Genomic DNA, 7,085 nt, shown 5'->3' with positions numbered 1-7,085 from the left:
TTTTGTAGGGTGTCCAGCCCCAAATTGGATTATCATGAGTTGTAATAAACTCAACAGCAACTGGCTTTTTATATAAATACTTGTACCTATCTATAGCTCTATCTGTATTCAAAATATGTCTGTATTCAAATCATAATAAGTTAAAACACATTAAAATATCCAGAAACATGAATGATATTTGAGTACATAGTCCCTGTGTTTGCATACATAATATTTGTATACAAATACTGCATACAAATTTAAATTGCACCGCATCCTTTTAGTAGAGGTCCTAATACTAGTGTTAGGTTTCTTGGGTGAGAAATACTTCAGTCCTTGGCTTCGCATGAGAAAGAATTCACACCGAAGCCTGGTTTGTGATCCAAGTGGGTTTTATAAAGCAGTTTCAGGCCTTGAAGTAAACTGACAGAGAGAGAGAGAGAGAGAGAGAGAGAGAGAGAGAGAGAGAGAGAGAGAGAGAGAGAGAGAGAGACTGAGGTCTGGCCATGTGGAACAGCAGAGGAATAGTTCCGAAAAAGAAAAAGGGCCACAGCTTTGAATGCTGGCTTTTCAGGCCCTCTGCTGAGAGGTGTGGTCAACAGTACTGGTTGACCCCATTGGCTGAAATAAGCCCATCTGGCCTAGATGGTGTGAATCCAGGGGTACCACCCACCTAGGTGTATCACCCTGTCCTGGCTCAGAGCCTGAATTTGAAGCATGCTCAGTAGACAACCTGGTTCCTATTCTGGCTACCTAGCACTAGTAGGACATTAATTAATTATTATAAAAATAACTTGTGATTTGCTGTCTGGTTTATATATAACGCTCTCCCAGACTACTTCCATCCGTTAAAGCAGGAAGCAACCTGTTTCTATCCCATTTGTCCCTTTCTAGGAATTCTTGGTCAAAGATCTGGACTTGAGTTTACTGTAACCATTGCTAGTCTAGATTTGTCTGTAGCTTAAAAAAATTATTTTTACTCTGTATCCTATTTTTTCCATATTTCTCTTTCTAGCTTACATTAAAGTCCCCTAGTGGGTATGCCTGGGGTCTTATTGCTTCTGTTTCATACTGTATCATTTGCTGCAGCATGAGCTGAGGGGTTTTGTGCTCTTCTTGGTTTTTAAGGGCTAAGTGTCTGCAAATAGATAAAATAAAAAAAATCCATGGTGTCAGTGTATGGTTTCAAAAAGTATATGTGAAAAATATACAAATAAAAAAACAAACCAGGCTATGATTTCTTAGAAATATCCTCAATCAATTATGAAAGTAGCAGTAAAGAAATGAAGCAACTTATTGCATTGAGAAAATCTTCTGCACAAGACCTCTTTAAAATGTTAAAGACAAAAAAAAACCAAACAAAAAATGTTAAAGACAAAAGCCATGGTATTTTCAATTGCCTCATATGCATGTGAAAGCTGAACAATGAATAAGGAAGCAATAGAAGAATAGGTGCATTTTGAATTATAGTGTGGGCTAAGAACATTGAAAGTACCATAGACTGCCAGGTGGACAATTACGTCTGTCTTGGACGAAGTACAGGTAGAATGGTTCATAGAAAGGAAGCTGGTGGAATTTTATTTCACATATTTTGGACATTTTTTGGACCAGTCTCTGGAGAAGGACATCATGTTTAGTACAGCAGAGAAATCAAAAGCAAACTCACTGCCATTGAGTAGATTCCAACTCATAGCAATCCTATAGGACAAAGAACTGCTCCGGGAGGTTTCCTAGACTGTAACTCTTTATGAGAGTAGATGGCCTAATCTTTTTATTGGTAAAGTAGAGGGGGCAGTGAAAACACAGAAGATCCCTAAGGAAATATATAGACTAAGTGGCTGCAACAATAGGCTTAAGCATAGGAAGAGTTGTGAGGATGACACAAAACTGGGCAGTGTTTCATTCTGATGTGGGTCTGTGCTGTTGCTATGGGTTGAAACTGACTGGATCCCACAGAGCAACAATCATCAGTAATATCACATGCAAGTTAAAATTTCCTGAAGATACTTTGAAAACAGCTACAGTACTATGTTGACAGAGAGCTGCCAGAATTTCAAACTGAATTTAGAAAAGGTTGACATCAGAGAGTTCTTGGCTGAAAGCAGAGCATACCAGAACAGTGATTACATGCAAAGCATTCAACTGTTTGTGTCTTAACAAATGAGGATTACATTGAGTAGAATGGGAATTCCAAAACCCTTCATTGGATTCATTGGATTCATGAGGAGCCTGATGTGCAGATAACACTTACTGAATGTGAGGAGGACCTTAAATATTTGGTGATGAAGATCAAGGATTGCAGCATTCAATATATACTAAGACTCAATGTAAAGAAAACAAAATCCTCATACGTGAAATAATAGGTAGTATCATGATACCTGGAGATAAATATTGGATTGCCAAGGATTTAATCTTATTTGAATCCACAATCAATGCTCATGGAAGCAGCAGTCAAAAAGAAAAATCAATGATTTATAAGATCTATAAGTGTTGAAGAACAAGAATATCACTTTGATGACTAAGGTGAACTTGTCCCAAGCAATTATATTTTCACTTATCCCATATGTATGTGGAATTAGAACATTGAATAGGGAAGACAGAAGAAAATGCTGCATTTGAATTATAGTGCTGGCCAAGAATATGGAAAGCACCACGGACTGTTCACCGAACCAACTCATCAGTCTTGGAAGGAAGAAGAAGGCTCAAATGCTCCATAAGAAGTAAGGATGACAAGACTTAGTCTCCCACACTTTGGACTTGTTATCAGGAGAGAGCAGTACCTGGAAAAGGACATTACATTCCGTAAAGTAGAAGGACAGCAAAAGGCACATCCTCAACAATATGGATTGATACAGTGGTTGCAACAATGTACTCAAATATAGCAATATATGTGGTTGGTGCAGGACCAGCCAGTGCTTGGTTTTTTGTTTGTACATAGGATCACTATGAGTTAGATCTTACTTGAAGTCACCTAACAACTTTCAAAACTGAATTCAGCATTATCTTCTTTAGCTATTTTGAGACCATCATCATTTTCAAAATATGTTTTCTTCATGAGTCCCTGAGTGAACATTAGCAACTAAGCAAGCAAAAGGTTTATATTACCAAGGTATTCCTGGTTTTACATGATCCATCTATATAAGTAGAGGAAACATTAAAATCAAAAAGGAGACATAGAATTTCTGGCTCACTCTATATTCTCTGTCCTTTATTTATTTGCTTCACATTCTCTTGCTGTTTGGCTTCTTGACTTAACTCAAGGCTACCCTTTGCATGACCAGCAACATGGTAATCATAGCCAATGTACAGGTTCCAACATTGACACTGATTGTCATCATTGAGATGTTTTATTTTCTTCTATGTCATCTGTGTTTCTAAAACAAAAATCAAAAGGAAGAAAGAGACTAAATAATCCAAAATTACCTCAGTAAGAACCATATGCTTTTAACTATTAATGAATCATTGAAAATCGTCACTTCAACAGTCATCCTGAGAGTGAAATGCTTTCCGTGTGTGTAATTGCCTAAGAGGTCCTGGTAGTTCCAGTAATCTAGAAGAGTTGTTCGATGTCTTGCTACATGACTTCCCCAACTCTTTTCTAATATCTTAAGGAACTTTAGGAGTCTAGATAGTTTCTCTGAAATTTAACTAATGAAGTAGAAACTGAGGACCCGTTATGTTTGAGTAGTGAGCTGAAAGCTCTAGCTGGATGTCCCAAGGTCAGACATAATTGCATAACTGCCTACTTGCCTTCTCTTTTTATCTTCCACTTTGCTTGATTGGTTTTTTCTCCTACACAATGCCTTACCCCTTTCAGAAGGCATGGATTCTACACCATTCATAGGAAGGGTAACATCAAATCAATACATTTGTGAAGGATTATACAGAGGGAACAGTAAGGGTTAGGCATGATGGGGGAACCGCATGTTGTTAATAGTTTATTCATAAATATTTCAACAAGTTATAAGATGAGCTATACCATGCGTTCCCTTTCTGTTGCCTTACTTGGAAAACGGAGAAAAGTACACGTGTGTTCTCCCATTGAATCCGCTTTAGCTCATGGTGCCCATGTGTTTCAAAGTAGAACTGTCCTCCATAGGATTTTCCATGGCAGTGTACCAGGTCTTTCTTCCAAGAAGCTTCTGGGTGCAACATTTTTTGTATTACAAGTTGTTATAATAGAATTCTTAGAATTGACTGACCATCCAGCAACAATAGGTCTCAACTTGGCCACACTCCAGAGTCAGGTGATTTTTTTCAAGTGGATACTTAATGATTGAGAAACCTTCCCATCTACCTACCACCCTTAGTCCATCTAAGAGAAGCCAAAATGAGATTGACTGGGGCATTAAAGTGAACTGAGATTGTTTCAAAATTTAAGGCTGGGCAGTTTGTAGTGAAGAATTAACCTTAGTTAAAAGGCACCATGGTGGTCCTGTGGGTTAATAATTGAGGCACCAGTGATTCAAACCCAGCAGCTACTCTATGGGAGAAATATGAGGCCATGTGCTCCCTGATTTATGGTCTTGGGAATCATAAGGCCCAGTTCTACTCTGTCCTATGAGGTTGCTCCCAGTCAGAATTGACTCATGGAAGTATCATAGTGGGGGAGGGAAAGGGAGATTGTACCATGTGGGTAGTGCAAACCATTAACCTGCGTAGATGCTAACAGAAATGTTGAGGTGCTAGTTCACTGAGAGGAAAAGCCGGGACAGTATTGAAATTATGAGAGATTCAGTAACTGAAAACCACAGGGACACAGTGCACCAGAGTGGACTTGATTGAAAATGGCTAAGGATAGGGCTCGCCTTTGCCCTGAGAGATGATCTCCATGCCCCAGTTTTGTCAGTCTGACAATGTGGTGGAATCTTTGAACTGAAGACCAATTAGTCTTACCTCTGGGAGGAGCCGGAGATGACAGATTAGTCGCAAGTATGTAGTCACCAAAGGCTCCAGTGAGTTTCTCTGGCTGGCAGTACTCTGAGGTTTGTCACACACAGTTCAAAGGAGAAAATGCTATCAGGGACTCCGAAGGTGGCTAGACGCTTGGAATTCAGATCCTGCCCAGATTCCACCCGATGAGCCTCTTTTTTGACTGGCTATCATTGGTTTCCTTTCAATGTAATAAAACTGCAATCATAAGGGCAGGTCTTTCCTGAGTTGAATGAGTCATTCTAGTAAGTTATTGGCTCTAGGGGTGTTTTTATCGAGAGCTGGTATCAAATGAAGGTGGGCTTGGGGGCTTCAGGGTTTGCAGCTGGTGTGTGAAGAGAGGATAGTCTTGTAGGAACTCTGCAGTTTGAAAACTCACTTCCGCCAGAACATGGATGATTTCTACTAAAGCGTGTAGCTAGGCAACTGAGCAGGTGGCATCAGGCAGTAGAGGAAATGTAAGAGGAAATTAAAAGTACTCTTGCTAGGGTTCTAGTTCACAGGTGCACAGGCTTATTCCAAACACATAAATGTCTCCGTGACCAGTAGATGGCTGCAGACAAGAGCTCTCAGTAAAACTAGTTTTAATTACCTTCGGGTGCCTTCAAAACACAGATCAAAACCAAATGGTGGTTTCTGAGGGGGACCCACTGGGCCAGTAAAATTCAAGGCAGAGAGGTCAACTTAGAAGCTTATAGTGACTACTTTTCGGGATACACAAGGGGTCATATTGATAGTTTTACTTTTTTTAATGGACACAGAGAGTCACAAAAACTTATGAAGATGGTTTGAGAAAATTGAAACTTGCAGTGGCGAGAAAAGGACCAAGAAAGTTGAGCTAAGATTTCTACCCTATATCTGGACAATGCACCTGCTCAATTGTTAAGGGTTGCAAGAACTGACTTATGAGAATTTTCTTGGGAAACCTTACCCATCCACCCTCCAGCCTTGCTTTTTCCCTTTCAGATTTCATTTTCTTCCTAAAACTCAAAGAACATTGAAAATAAACACGACTCGGGTCCCTCTAAGAAGCCCAGACTGCCGTCTTGGCATTGTATAAATGAAAACACAGGATTCCTCGGGGTTCTCACTGTTGTTGTCATCAGTGTTTTGAATCATAGCAGCCCTATGCACAACTGAACAGACACGCTCTAGTCCCGCACCATCCTCACAATTGTTCTGTTTGAGCCTGTTGCTGCAGCCACTGTGTCAAGCCATCCCCTTGATGGCCCTTCCTTCTTTTTACTGCCATCTATTTGACCACGCATGCTGTCCTTTTTCAGGGATTGGTCTCTCCTAATAACATCATCGAAGTACACAAGATTAAGTCTCCTCAGCTTCACTTTAAAAAACAGTTTCACTGGAACATCATCATCTTCACGTTTAAGGACCATTCTAGCTGTACTGTTTTCAAGACACATTGGTTTGCTCAGATACTAAGGTTCTCAAAACTCATTGCCACTGAGTCACGTCTCACTCACAGTGAGCTTGCAAGACAGACTAGAATTCTCCCTGTAGGTTTTGGAGACTGTAACTCCTGATGGGATTAGAAAGCTTCACCTTTCTCCCATGAGGGAACTGCAGACCTTGTGATTAGAGTTCAAATACTGCCTTCAGAAGTTTAAAACTCTAGATGAAGAATATATCAAGAAACAATTACTTTACTCTTTTATTTTCTGTTTAGTAAAGTTTTATGTGATATTTTTAGCTTTATCCTTATAAAGTTTCTCTCTAATTTGAAAATGTAAGTACTACTATTTCACAGGCAAGTTACATTTATTATTAAAAAAACAAAATTTAAAATATATTACAATGCCTATTTTTAGTTCCAGAAGAACCATAACTTCTGTACCCACAGGTAAGTCTAAGACTTCCATAATTTATAATAAAAATATGAACTCTTACCAAAATAGGTTATCAGTCATAGCACTAAGCACTTGGTATAAAACACAAGAGCCTTTAGGATTGGGGACGCAATTCAGAATTTTAATGCAGCCATCCCAGAGTGCTAAAGCACCTGCATAGGAAGAGGGAGACACTGCTTGTAATGAATTGGCACAGTAGCTACAAGATGGATTTGAACATTCTGATGGGAGGATAATATAAACTGGTTAAGATTACATTTTGTTGTGCATATTTATTCCACAAGCTAGTTTCCTGAATGGTAGCTAATG

The sequence above is a fragment of the Tenrec ecaudatus genome, chromosome 5 (genome assembly GCF_050624435.1).
Source record: "Tenrec ecaudatus isolate mTenEca1 chromosome 5, mTenEca1.hap1, whole genome shotgun sequence".
Lineage (NCBI taxonomy): Eukaryota > Metazoa > Chordata > Mammalia > Afrosoricida > Tenrecidae > Tenrec > Tenrec ecaudatus.
The sequence above is the reverse complement of the archived record's forward strand: the minus strand, read 5'-3'. Positions refer to the sequence as shown.